The sequence below is a fragment of the Mustela lutreola genome, chromosome 5 (assembly GCF_030435805.1).
Source record: "Mustela lutreola isolate mMusLut2 chromosome 5, mMusLut2.pri, whole genome shotgun sequence".
NCBI lineage: Eukaryota > Metazoa > Chordata > Mammalia > Carnivora > Mustelidae > Mustela > Mustela lutreola.
Window position 1 is genome coordinate 112,131,891 of NC_081294.1, and position 15,037 is coordinate 112,146,927.

At 34.1% G+C, this 15,037-nt stretch overlaps 1 pseudogene; it reads right to left on the bottom strand.

The window, feature by feature from the left end:
- Positions 1-5,663: 5,663 nt before the first annotated feature.
- LOC131831173 (centrosome-associated protein 350-like) overlaps positions 5,664-15,037 on the bottom strand; it is a 193,972-nt pseudogene continuing 184,598 nt past the window's right edge.

The window sequence follows — 15,037 nt, forward strand, 5'->3', positions numbered from 1 at the left end:
CCATTTAGATTTCCTTCTCTGAATTAATTAACCTCTGAGTCTTACTTTCCTACTCTTGTGAAAATGGGGAAGATAATTGTGACTTCCTTCCTTATAAGTCTGTTGTTAAGACTAAATAAGACAATCAGCACATAAAAAATGCTGTAAAAAATTTAGCTATAACAATCATTAATATAATGGTTCTATACAACTGTTTCTGAAAAAAATATTGAGCAAATGCTCAGAAGAAGACTCTTTCAAATGTTGAAACCCTGTATATTTTAATTTTAACATTAGCTCATTGGCTTAATATTTTTAAATAAGCATAACTTCATGGGGCAACATTTAATTTCTCATTTCTTTCATGTCAGTTATTCATAATTCTTACTACATGAATGTATTACTACTTTTGTAGTAGTCCAGCCTATATTGTTCAGCCCATATTCCTACTTCCTACTTAATAAAGTTGTAGCCCTGCTGTGGTGTCAGGTAGTGAGTGACACAGTGAAAAAAATTATTAGTATGCTTAACAGAATTTTAAAAAATGTCATTGGACTCCCAGTAACTCTTGAAATATGCTCCAAACCTAGATTAAAGGGAATACTTTGACAAAAAAATAAGTAAATAATAGCTCATTTGGGCCATTTCCAATATCTGGTATTAAATGAGCAAACTGTTTAATGTTACCCTTATCCTATATAATAATAGCTAAAGTATATTGAACTCTTATGATATATCAAGTACCATGCAAAGTGTTTTACTTGCATTATCTCCATTATTACTGAGAACAACTTCATGAATAAATCTTATCCTAATCCCCATCTTATAGATGTGATTATTGAGATTAGTTTATCATACAGTTTACACATGTAAGAGCTAAGATTCCAATCTAAAACACTTAATTTTCATTAGATAAAGTGTTTTGGATATGGGAGTCAGATCTCCAGGTGGGGTTGCCAGATAAAATATAAGAGGCTCAGTTAGGTATATATCCCAATATTACAATTTTTTATTATTTATCTGAAGTACAAATTTAACTAGGAATCTTACATATTTATGTGATAAATTTAGCATTCCTACTTCTGGAAGTTTTTGTTAATTTTAATGAGCAGATCCTGAATTATTTCATGAGAAAAATAGGTTCACCTCACTAAATGGTTTTTTTTTTGTTTTTGTTTTTTTTTCACTCTGGAAAACAGCATGGAGGTTCCTCAAAATGTTGAAAATAGAACTGCCCTATGACCCAGCAATTGCACTACTGGGTATTTACTCTAAATGGTTTTTATTTAGCCATTTGGAATTGTTGAGAAGATTAAGAGGTTTGACCCCAGAAGACAAGGCCAGCGATGCATCTGGAAGAAAAATAGAATTTAGGGAAAAAATCAAGATGTTTAGATGGAAGGTGAGGTTATGTGATATGGCAGACAAAATAATTTTCCTTCTCCAAATAGACACAAAAGCTGTTAAAACTTCCATAAACTCATTTTGGAATGTGATGAAATCTTGAGTTTTGCTTTGAAGTGTGGCCTAAGTGAGACCAGAAGCTACCCATGAAGATCCAGTTAGATCTACAATATATAAAATAGTTGTTATTTTCCTCAAAGCACTCTCATTCGCTTCACTGAGGAAGGACGGCCAGGTTGGGAAGGAGAGATTAAAGATCAAATTAAATTCTATGTTGGATGTTTAAGTTTGTATTAAGGATGTTACATTTGAATTTAACCAGTCATCTCAGTATGAGCTACTGTAACAAATTAACATAGACTGAACGGCTTAAACAACATTTATTTCACATGGTTCTTCTAGAGGCTAGAAGATCAAGATTAGGGTGCCACCATGGTCAAGGTATTGCTGAAAACCGTCTTCCTGGTTATGTCCTCATATGATTTTTGCTTGGTGCAGGCAGACAGAGCTGTGTCTTCACCTCTTTTGATAAGGGCATTAATCCCATCATGAGGACCCTATTCTCAGGACCTCGTCTAACTCTAATTACCTTCTAAATACCCCACTCCCAAATATCATCATATTAGGGTTTGGGGTTTCAGTGTATGAATTTTGGGGGACTCATTCAATCCATAGCATTAGTTAATTTTTTTTTTTAAGATTTTATTTATTTATGTATTTGTCAGAGAGAGAGCACAAGCAGGCAGAGTGGCAGGTAGAGGTAGAGAGAAAAGCAGGCTCCCTGCTGAGCAAGGAGCCCAGTGTGGGACTTTATCCCAAGACCCTGGGATCATGATCTGAGCTGAAGGCAATGGCTTAACCAACTGAGCCACCCAGGCATCCCCAAATTAGTTAATTTAAAAACAATTGACTCAGTGAATTTCAAGTTATGTTTTTTTATTAGATCAGTGTGCACATAATACATATGAGGATTTCTATCAGCAGTAAACTATAGAACCTTATGTATTATTGACCAAAATATCAAAAGTAAGCCTCTTTGACTGAGTCGTAATCAGACCTAACCTTTATAGCTTATACGTCACGGCATTTACATCCTATAAAATCCAATTTAATGGAAAACTCTACAGATAGGAGAGAGAGGGAAAAAAAAAAAGAACATATCAATAATCCTTCTTTATATAGACTCTGTGATTGATATGCTTTCAAATTATTTTATGTTGCACATATAAAAAGGTTTAAGATTATTCATAGCCTTCTAGTAAAAAAAAAAAAAAGTCTAATGTATTCAGAAAAGAGTCAACTTATATACTTTTTGTTAGGATTAACCTTTACTGCCCAAGATTTACTGAATTCTGGAGATGAGAATAGATAGTGTGGTGAAATGGTCAGGAAACAATACTTGTGCAGAAGTGAATTCAGATGAATATGTCATTGTTAGTATCTGGTTCTCACAGGAACTAGCAAAAACTTGCTTCTGCTCAGACTTCAGTGACCTTCTGGAGGACTAAGTGACCACCATCAAAAACCTGTCTGCCAATCCATTCTTAGGAAAACTTGTTCTTACAAAAAAAAAAAGGAAAATAAGAAAAGGAAAGGAAAGAAAATTTGGGAAAAATAACTGAAAGAGGGTAAAAGTGTAGATTTGAAGGAAAGGCCATTGTTTAATTACTACATGGATTATTCAAAAGAAATAAATTTTTTTAAAAAGGAAAATGATTCAAAGGGTGAAGAATAATATAAAGCTGTAAATCTGATTTTAATCCACCAAGTAGATAGGTAATGGTTTCTGTCTACCTTGATTTTTACTTCCAGACCTCCTATTACAGGTAGCACCATTGAGCACAAACTCTAAATGCTGCTCTTTGAAATTCATCTTTGTGTTTTCACTGAGGCTACACTCCTTCCCATGGTACTAAGACAGACTATTCCTGGGAAACATGAGCCTTGTTTTTGTCTGACTTTAGTTTAAGGACTCTACATTGGTCTTGCCAAACTTTCCATTTACTACAAAGCCATCCATGATGCTTTCATCCAACATTCTTTCCCTCTGACCTTCACTCTGATCAAACTTCATAGTGATATGAAAGCCTTCTCAGCCTGGAAAAGGCAAAACTATGGAAACAATAAAAAGATCAGTAATTCTATTTAGGGAAATGGGGCAACGGTATTGGAGGCAGTGAATAGGCAGAACCCAGAGAATTTTAGGGCAGTGAAAGTACTCTGGTATGATCATATTCAGGGTGGATACATGTCAATATACATTTGTTCAAACCCACAGAATATATAATACCAAGAGCGAACCCAATTAAACTATGTGCTCTGAGGGGCGCCTGGGTGGGTCAGTGGGTTGGGCCTTTACCTTCAGCTCAGGTCATGATCTCAGGGTCCTGGGATCAAGTCCCGCATTGGGCTCTCTGCTCCAGTGAGGGGAGCCTGCTTTCCCCTCTCTCTCTGCCAGCCTCTCTGCCTACTTGTGATCTCTGTCTGTCAAATAAATAAATAAAATCTTTAAATAAATAAATAAATAAACTATGTGCTCTGAATGACAATGATGTGTAGGCTCATCAGTTATAACAAATGTAGTGCTCTGTAGGAAGATGTTGATAATGTGGAGGCTATGCATGTAATAGAGACAGGGTATATAGGAACTCTGTGTACGTTCTGCTCAATTTCTCTTTGAACCTAAAACTGTTCCAAAAAGTAGCTTAATTTTTTTTTAATTATAGTATCTGCCCTATTTTTATCCTTTAGAATTGATCTTTTCCCATTTACTATGTATTTTCACTGACAATTGTGGTAACCCAAGACCATTATTTTTAATTCATCTGCTTTGTAGAAAAAATTATACTCCAAATACCATAGTCCAGTAGGGGTATGGACACCTTTTCTCTTAAGGCTGTCAACTGAATGCATGAGGCCCACTCAAATTATGAAAGGTAATCTATTCTATTCAAAGACTACTAGATCTAATATTCATACTAATCATATTAATCACATCTAAAAATATTAATCATATCTAAAATATTGATCATATCTAAAAAGTCACTACAGAGCAAATTCTAGACTGATGTTTGGTACTATAGCCTAGCCAAGTTGACACGTAGAATTAACCTCAGAATGCTACCAATACTTTCGTGGATTCTAGTTAATTTCCTCAGTACTTATCCCAGTTTTCAAAAATTATGGGAATCATTCCCCCTTGTGCCTTTGATCAAATTTTCCCCACTCCCAGCCTTTCATATCTCTCATTATGCTTGCTGTCTTTTATTTCCATAATGAAGACCCATATGTAATAATTGAGATAACAGGCCAATTACTATCTTTTGAACATTCTCTTGGCTTCCCAAGGTAATAAGACTTTATATAAAATCAGATTGATATGTTGTGGTAATAAAGAATCCCAAAATGTCAGATTTGACAGTAACAAATGTTTATATATTTTCAATCACAAATCTATTGATAGATGGTCATAGCCCACACTGACTTCATTCTAGGACTCAAGCTCTCTTTATAGCATTGTATTTCTTGAAATAGAGGGAAAAGAACCATATACTGACTCTGCCCTATAATGACATATATCACTTCTGTCCACATCTGTTTGATTAGGTAAAACCTGAGTTTGTCAGAATGAGGATTTATAACCTTCAACGGGAAAGAATTGTATCTTTCTGGTAAATTATATGCAGTCACAGTCAAGGATCTTATCTAGATAAAATCTTTGAGTTTGAAGTCTTAAAGTCTCTATTCTTTTTCTACTGGCCTCTACAACGCTGTTCATATCCTGGCCTTTAGTTTAAAGGTTTTAAAGCAATTTGGCTTTGCCTGCTGCTGTCTTAAAGCAATTTTGTTGTAGGCTCCTACACTTATTTGTGGAAAACACTCAAAGGAAAGTACTTGGCAAAAGCATGTCACTGAATTACTTCCTGTTAGAGTTGTAGCTTCAAAACCATCATAATAACCCTTACAATTTAGTCTTTTTAACCCTGGAAACTACAGACTGTGGAACTCTCAGTCAATTTTGATTGCAGGTCAGAAGTAGAAAGCAACTTTTAGGACAGAATTAGTGCCTTCTATTTCTACCTCTATTCTTTCTTGCAAGACTCAGAAAACACCAAGAAGTACCAATATTCTGATTTTTTTTTCTTCCATTTCCCCCTCTTTATAACCTATCATCGCATGACATGCCTTTTTTTCTTTTTTTAAGCGCTCAATGTTCAGTTTATTTGCAAGATGTCACACAATTAGTATTCTCCTGTTTCTCAGTGATCTGATTCAGAATATCAATAGTGTCTCTGATCAAGGTCTTGTTTTGTTAAGTCAAAAACCACTTGTTTGTAGACCCTTTCATTAGTGCTTTCTAAATCTAGACCAGTTTTGTAATAAGAATGCTAATGCTATGAAGATCATGACCTAATTCTTTCCATTTCCAAAGTTCTTCTGCTGCATTATGGGCAAGAATTTCTACTTCCTCTATTGTATGTGAGACTGCCAATAGTGTTTCACATGGCTTCTGAGGAGCTCTTCCTGATCATCCCCTTACACACTCAGGAACCCCCGGCTGATCTCAAGTTCGGCAAGTCTCTTCACAAGTTCTTCCTGCCTTTTCCTGCCTACTGGTGCCAAATACTGGCCTCTCAGGTCTGGGGTATATATCTGGTGAAGAAATCTCTTCTTTTTCATTTTCCAATTCAAACCTTAAGAAGCAAGCTGGAACACTTGATGAATGTTCCTCAAGATTTGGGGATAGGGCTTGGGGTGGTACTTTTATTTTATCATCATCAACAATCTCCTGATTGCTAAGTTGGATTTTTCCATTCCTAACTTTTTTGATTTCTTGTAGTTGATTGACCATGTCCTTCACAAAGACTATTAGTAAAGTGTTTGTCAGTAAGCTGACTTGTTCTAGCTGTTGCTTTGACTTTTTCCCCTCACTTTGTGATGACCTCAACTGAGCTTCCAACTGGTTCTCTTCTCTCATTAAAAGATCCAGAAGCAGAGTAGAAAGCTTTTCTGACACCTTGGGATATAGGTTCTCTTCCATTTCTGTCAGCTGCTATTTCTTCTTAACTCTTCAGAAAAGTTATTATCTAAAATATTGCCTTCTAGAGCAATGGAAACACTTTCTATGGCAGCAGAAACAAGGTCTTTGTTTTCCTTTAAACAGATCAGTGAATCCACCAAAGACTGCTGGTAAACATGGGTTTCAAGTACCCCAGAAATGTCCTGAATGTTGTCTGTTTCTATTTTAAGGCTTCAATCAAGTGGGGCTTCTATATCATGCATACTAGAGAGTTCTCATAAAAATATTCAACTGCATCCTTTTCTTTGTCAGACTTTGAATCCACTATATCTTTTTGTTCTTGATTATGAAATTGATACTGTCCATCTCAATAAGACTCTTCATCTTTATTTATGTGTACATAGTCCTCAAAGTTTTCTGGAATGTGAGATACTTTCTGAGGAAGAGCAAAAGTACCATGCTTCTCTTTGCACACAGAGTATACAATGCCATCATATGTTCCATTTTTATTTCCTTCAGCTTTATCCACTCCAGCCCAAAATCCTTTAGCAAAACTAGTCACACCTTTGAATGGAAGAGTTTCTGGCTGAACATTGCCAGTCAACACTCTATCACCAATATGGAAATCATGTAACTCTTCTACCACAGAAACTGAAACCAAGGAATGGAATTCTGTAATTCCCTGTCCATGCTCTATATCATTGAGCTCCTTACTTTTCATAAGCTCAGTAGGGTACTTGAGTTCAAACAGCCCCTCCAAGTGGACACTCCTATGAACAGAAAGGCTTTTCTCACTGAGGCACTCACTAATTTCATCATCACTGCCAAAGCTAATGGCTCTACTTGTAGAGTTTCTGGTTGGCTGTGATTTGTCTTTGCAACACTGAGTCTTTCCTGAGTGACAACAAAGATGACACCTGAAGTCATGTTTGTACAATTCAGCTGAAATGTCTTTCTTAAAAGAAGACACTTCAAAATCCTCAGAGTATGAGAGCAAAAAGATGCTTGTCTTCTGACAAAGACAAGTCTATTTCCTTTATATTCTTTACTTCTTGAATGTCTTTTTCTGATTGGATGTTTAGACTATGATCCATGTATGGATGTGACTCTTTCTCTTTCAACTCCTTTCTATGAAGATTTTCAATGGCTAATCTAACCAAGTCTTTCTGAACATTTACAGAATCTAAAGGAAGATCTTTCCTTGAAGGAATTTCAGATGAATCTCCCTATTTCAGGTCTAGTTTCAGTAAGACATCAGAAGATAGCAGGAAGGCAGTAAGACATCCCAGAAGTACTGACTTCTTGTCTCAACTTCCTGTATAGATTTGGAGATGTTGAGAACCCATAGAAATTCCTTCTGGAAATTTAGACCATCACCTGCTAATTCATTCAGTTATCTTCATTATCAGTATCAATCACCACAGTAACATTATCAATGATTTTCCTGCTTGCTAATTTGACTAGAAAGAAAAAGCCATTAAACTATTTCATTCAAATCCAAAAATACTACTATTGGTAATTTGCCAGATGTTTAATACAGCATTGAAAAGTAATGATAATATTTAAAATTATATCTTAATAGAAAATATCATTAAGGTATTCAAATTCCATTGCAAATTGGAACACCATTTAGTTTCATGGCTGATTAAAATATCTTCCACAAAGATATCTTTAGGAAATTATCTAGGGCCTAGTTTGATAAATATACTTTTACTATATTTTATTTTGATGTTATATTTCAGTTGTTTTATACATTCATATTCATGATGAATATAGTACAAAGCAATCAGGAGATTTGCATTTGGTAGTCTTGCAAAAGGCAGATTTTTTAAATGTTTCTCTAACCTAATTTATTTTCCAAAATAGGTCATTTTAGTTTACTTTAAGGTTAGATTATAAATATTCAGTAATTTACAAAAAAGTAATATCTAGCTGCTGTTTTATTATAGATGTATATATATATATATTTTTTTTTCTTTTCAAGGACATTTCTATTGTATTTTATTTTTAGTATTTTTTATCATACTAAATGTAGCTATGTATCTTTTTTTCCTGTATTAAAGTTCTGTTTTCTTAAAGCTTTTTCTCTTTGCTTGTATCTTTATATTTGACTTAATCTCAGTTGAATACATTCCAATTCTTGCCAGAAATCCAGTGGGGGGAGAAATTGCTTCTCTTTTGTGTGTCTCATTCCACAGAGTCTGAGAGTTTCATAAAGTCAGTGCTCAGTAAATACCTACTGCATGAGAGAATGAATAAATGAATGGGCTGATTTTCTGGAAATTCATCCTAGTATCCTGTATTAATAGTGAATGTTTCTTATTCAGTTCATATTAAGAGACAGAAACCGGGGCGCCTGGGTGGCTCAGTGGGTTAAGCCGCTGCCTTCGGCTCAGGTCATGATCTCAGGGTCCTGGGATCCAGTCCCACGTCCGGCTCTCTGCTCAGCAGGGAGCCTGCTTCCTTCTCTCACTCTCTATCTGCCTGCCTCTCTGCCTACTTGTGATCTCTGTCTGTCAAATAAATAAAATCTTAAAAAAAAAAAAAGAGACAGAAACCATAATTTTTACTCACTATTCTGTGTCTATGTAGAAAAAGAGGAGCAGAAAAATTATCTTGAAACTTTTCTCAGCAACAGTCCTATTTGTGTTTTCTTCTGTTTTGTAATAGTAATGGAAAAGTCAAAATTCTTTCAGTATATAAAGCAAATAGATTGTCTCATCGTAACACAGTTTTCATCACTGAAGGATGGAAACTTGCATTTACATATTCATACTAGAATAAATTTAAATATTGCCTTACATTAAAGAATATTACCACAGTTAGGACTATTACTTCAATTATCAATTTATTTAAAGTAGTTTGAGATAGTAATCACATATATTTTGTTGATCAAACTTCAAAGAGAGCTTTTTGAGAATATCTACTTTCTAATGTAAAATAAGCAAAATTTGTGATTTTTATTTCCACTTGAGTATTTATTGTCAAATTGTAATGAATATTACCAGTCCCAAAAATGAGATTGATTTTATTATAATGGATAATGTAATTTGTCAATTTATTTGTTGAAAGATAACAATTTAATATAAAGATAACATTTAATATAAAGACATCATTCACATGTTCCATAAATTTCATTTTAAATTGAGTGTCTTCCTGCTTTAGCATTAATACTAACAAAACAGGAAATTAGGAAGTGTGTTATGAAGCAATTCAAGCTTTTCACACCATGTAATTGCTTCTGTCGTTATGTCAGTGATATATTAAAGTCCAAGGTTACTGAAGGACGATATTTTACCATTACACTGAAGGAAATATCTCAGTGGAGGAATAAATGAGGAAGGGGCTTAAGGCTATATAGAAATCTGATTTAGTATAATTGAGCAACTATTAAAAGTGTATTTTAACACAATACCTGGCATATAAGTGCAGCTCAAAAAATAATTGACTTTTTAAAAAACGCATTTAATACAAGTATTTAAATAATTTCATCTTCCGTAATGTATACTATTTCCAATACAAGAAGGATGAGGGCATTTGGTCTCTTTAGTGGACCAATAACTTTGACACTTGACTCTCCATTTTTTCATTTACCTAGAGTTTCTTTGTCATTTTTGGTAAATTCTCAAGGTAATTGATAACCCACCAAAACATTAGCCCATGATTTTATATTATTTCTTTTTATTAAAAAAAGAAGAAAAAAACCTTCAGTTACATTTACTCCACCCTTCCACTGCAACACCTAGGACGTAGTTATTACCCTAAAGTATTTCTTCTTGGATATATTATAATTCAACATCACCTTTATGGAAGCAAGTTCTTCATCATTTCTTACATTTAAATGCTGTTACTTTTTCTATTTCATCAAGGCCAGTTTCTTAGTCTTGCCATTTACTCATATATAAACTCCCTTCTGACTCTACTGTTTTTTATATCCAGGCTCTGATCCTTACCTTCTGATCTGATCTTGCTTACTCTTTCCCTTCCTCCCTCCGTCTCTTTCTTCTTCCTTTATCATTCCTTCCTGTCAGGATACCTTCATTCCTTCATTCATTTATTCAAAAAATATAGAAACAGAGTTACCCTCAATATAAAAACAGTTTAATTTTTTGCTCTGCCTGAGCTCTTTTCCTAAAATTTAGACATAACAGTGATATACTCAGGAAAACACAATATAACATAACTTTAATAGCATCACTTTTTGTGTGTTCTCAAATTGTCTTTATAAACTAACAAAACTGATTTTAATTTTGTTCAGAGTTTAATAAAATTCAGACCATTTCTAAATAGTCAATGTCTGAATAAACTAATTTTCACATTCATCTTGCTGAACGTTTAGATAATTTTAGGTGCATGAAAATAGAATTTCAGTAAGGCCCTGCTTCTTAGTAAGGGAAAGTAAAGACTAATTCTGTCCTATTCAAAGTATTCACACAGGAATATGCTGTGAAAAGTCCCTACTTATTCTGAAGCTTACGATTATGATAGATACATATTTTGACAAAATATGTATATCCTCAGAGTGAATATGAGCTTACCTTATAACCATTTCTACAGTTGCTTTAAGTCTTGCCCATAATTGTGGCAAGTCAGCAGACCCAGCCACTGTTGTGTGTGACCTCTGGGGCAGGTACATGGATTAAGAAAGCAAAGCTTTCTGTTGCAATGATGCTGCCGTGTTCTCTGCTCTAGGTGGAAGCCATCTTCTTGTAGATGTTACTTGAAAGAATCTCCCCTTGGGGTGCCTGTGTGGCTCAGTAGGCTAGTATCTGACTGTTAGTTTCAGCTCAGGTCATGATCTTGGCAGCAGGCTCTGTGCTTAGTGAGAGTCTGCTTGAGATTCTCTCTCTCCCTCTCCATTTGCCCCTCTCCGATTTGTGCTTGCTCTTGCTCTCTAAAATAAATAAATTAATTTTAAAAAAAAAAAGAATCTCCTCTTACGTGCTTGTGTCTATTGATATCTTTTGTCAATTTCTAGCCTAGCAGTAGTCAGTCAGTGTACAAATAAAGTATGCATTTATTTGGAATGCATGTATTTACTAAGAAAACTAATTTAGATTTTTAAAGGAAACTAAGTGCATGTTTTTATTTTCCACTTCTTTCCAAATGAAAGGAAAATGCTTTATTTCATCAGTGAAAATTTGTGAAACTATTCTTTTCCACATTTAGAATTATTTTTTCTTAAAGCAAATTATTAGTATATTACTTAAATTTTCAAATTCCAGAATCAGATAAACTAGCTCAAATTCCAATGCTACCACTTACAACCTGTGTAATCTTGGGCCTCCTACTCTGAACATCAGTTTCCTCATTCATAAAATAGAATGACAATAACATTTATTTCACAAATTATAATGAAGTATAAGTGGCAAATAACCAGTGTTCAGCTAATGTTAACTATCAAAATTATCATCATTATTATTAGTGCTATAATAGTAAATGAAAAATAGTATTAATCTCAATTGTTTAACAATTCCTTTGGCTTAATTCTAAAGTCTTCTAAGTGTGAGTATGAGGCTGTGTTTGTACAGATATGTTTAAATAAATAATTTACTTTTTTTTATTAAGACCATTTGAAAAAATATTTAATTAACATAAATATTAAAACAGACAATATGAACCACACACAAATCAATAAAATTAGTATGATTGTTGGCAAATCTCTAAATTTCCAGAATATCTTATATAAAGAACTGAAAGTTTGAACAAATAAAACAACCACTAGAAATATCCTCAGGGATTTTATATTATCTATGGAAAGCATAAAAAACTAAGTCTTTTTCTGTTTTCTGTTTTTTTAGACTACCCTCTAAAAACTGACTGAAATGCAATTGGAAAATAAATCAATATCACAAAATAGAGCAATTCAAAATGCACAAAAATATTTATAAAGCAAATATATATTTTCATAGATGGATTTCTTTAAGTCTTTTCAAATTCTATCTCAATTTTATATTATATTTGTAATTACTTTTCATAATGCAGCTATTTCAAATGTACCATATCATGTGGTTCCAAAATTTTTTTCCTCAATATAACAAAGGGAAAACCTTTTAGAAGAGAAAGTAGAAATCATAGATTATCCTGGAATATATGCACAATGAAAAGTAATAATGTATAATCAGCATTGTCCTCCCAAACATGACATACTAAGAGCAATAGCTCTTAGCAGCATCACCCATATCAGAATCACGATTTTAGGCATTAATTGCCAAGACACACAACACATTCCCAAAATCAAATCTCTGGAACTAAAATCTGATATTCTGCATCTATTATAAGCACCCCAAGTAATTTTTATGCATATAAAAATTAAAGAACTAATAACCAAGCCAATTCAATGAAGTTCCAAATACATCTGTTCTGCATGATTTTATCGTCTTACACAAATTCTGATCTGAACTGCATCCAAAGATTTCAGAAAAACGGAGAAGTGCTTAAAACACCTGTACAAAACTTTCAGTTTTGGAGTATACAATTAGTCCAATTTGTCATCTGTGGGCAAAGTAACTGATTCATTATATAATGAGGTATCATTAATAGGGGACTTACTATGTCTCATATACTGTGTGATAAGTACTTGTTCATTTTTATTTCATGACTCTATAAACTAAGCATTGTCGTCCCATTTTAAGGATGAGAAAAATGAGAATAGTGAAATTAAATACCTTGCCCAAAGTATTTCACTTACTGAAGGACAGATTATGGATCTTAACCCATGTTGGGCTGGTTTGGTTTCAAATATTGTACTTTTGTCTACTACATAATAATGTCAGCACACCTCCATAGCACCCACTACTGCCAGATAGGCCCATGCAAATACTAATCAATATACCTGTACTAACTTTGTGGAAGCATGCTTTTAATCATGCCTTATAACATGGTCTTATTATAAAATTATACTTTTTATTACTTAGCAATTTTTAAAACATGTTTACTTACGCTGTCTTCTTGAATCCTCAAAACAACATACGTATACTATCTTCTTGGATCCTCAAAATGCCATAAGACAAAGCATATTGTTATTGTCATCTGCAAGTGGGGAAATTGAGACTTAGTTATCTTACTTTGTCCTAGAGGCCAGAAATGGAGTGGTACGGAACAGGGATTGTTGAAGAATGTGGTATTTATAGCTTGTGGTATTTCTTCTTATCCCCAAACTGACTTCTTAGAAGACAAGAATTTCCCTAGTATCCACGTTAATGCAACTGTTTATATAGAAAGAATAGGTTAAAGAAATCTGTAGTAAAAATTTGACCTAATGATAGCAAATTGAGATGTGGCTTGCAATAAGAATACTGATTTTCCAGTGTTATAAAATATATAAACATTTCTCGGTGTTTTAAAAACAAAGCTTCTATCTTTCCCACTCTCTTTATATTGCCAGAAAGTGAAAACAGCTACTACCTAACATGACTCTCTACTATTAAGGCTGTATTTTATGAGCAAAGATTAGTTCCTATAATGGACTCATAAAGTTATAATCTCTTCTTCGTGTATTAAATCCTTTAATATTGTACTTTACAAAGAGAAAAGTAAAATCCCAGCCGCATCTAGCTAAATCCACTCATCCATTTGACACATTTTTATTGAGTGCCCAAAATGCAGGAGGACCTAGGTGTGTTAGCTGCTAGGAATGCATAGATGATGAAGTCACTCCCTTGATTAGCTTTTACTTTCTTCTACTTGATTCCAGTGACTCCCAACTTAATAGGCATTTTTGGAGAGGAGATATCTGAAGTGAAGTTAAGTACTTTTCAAGTTGACATCTATTCTATTTTAAACCTTCTAAGTCTTCAGTGGACTCATGCATCACTTACTCACAACAGGGATATAAAATTGCCTGGGAATGACTATTTCTCCTACACATTCATGCATTAAATTTATTTATTTCAATATGAAAATAAAATTGACAAGAACCTTGACATGTTGATACATTTAAAACTATCTTGTTGTGGTTATTTGCATTAATTTCATTGTCTAGGTGAGTTACCTCCACTAATTAAGTGCTTTCCAGTGCCCTATTAGCTATGTTTCAGTGTCACAGTAAACGGAGTTATTATGAGGAAATTCTATTATAAATGCTATCTTGGTGGACTCCCAGTCTTCTCTCTACTCCCTAGGTATTGTACACATATCTTATACACAGATATCCCTTCAAAAACATACACTGAAAAATCTTTGGTCTCACTAAAGATGTACAGTATACATAACTGTTTGTTATTGATTATATCCATGAGGAGAGCCTAACCAGAAGAAAGAAACTGTACAATAATTTGAACAAGAAAAGTTTAATATAAGGAATTACTAACTATAACAGGGAATTGGGAAATAGAGGATTGGCGAGGAAGGAGAAAAAGAACTCTAAAGAACACAGGAGTAAAAGATGTTGGGGTGTCTGGGTGGCTCACTCAGTTAGGCATCTGTCTTCAGCTCAGGTCAGGATCCTAGAGTCTCAAGATCAAGCCCCACATCAGGCTTCCTGCTGAGCAGGGAGCCTGCATCTCCCTCTGCCCCTCACGCCTCTCTCGTACTCTCTCTTACTCTTTCTCTCAAGTAAATAAATAAAACATTTTTAAAAAAGAAAAGGGGGTGGGGGGCACTGGGGTGGCTCAGTGGGTTAAGCCCCTGCCT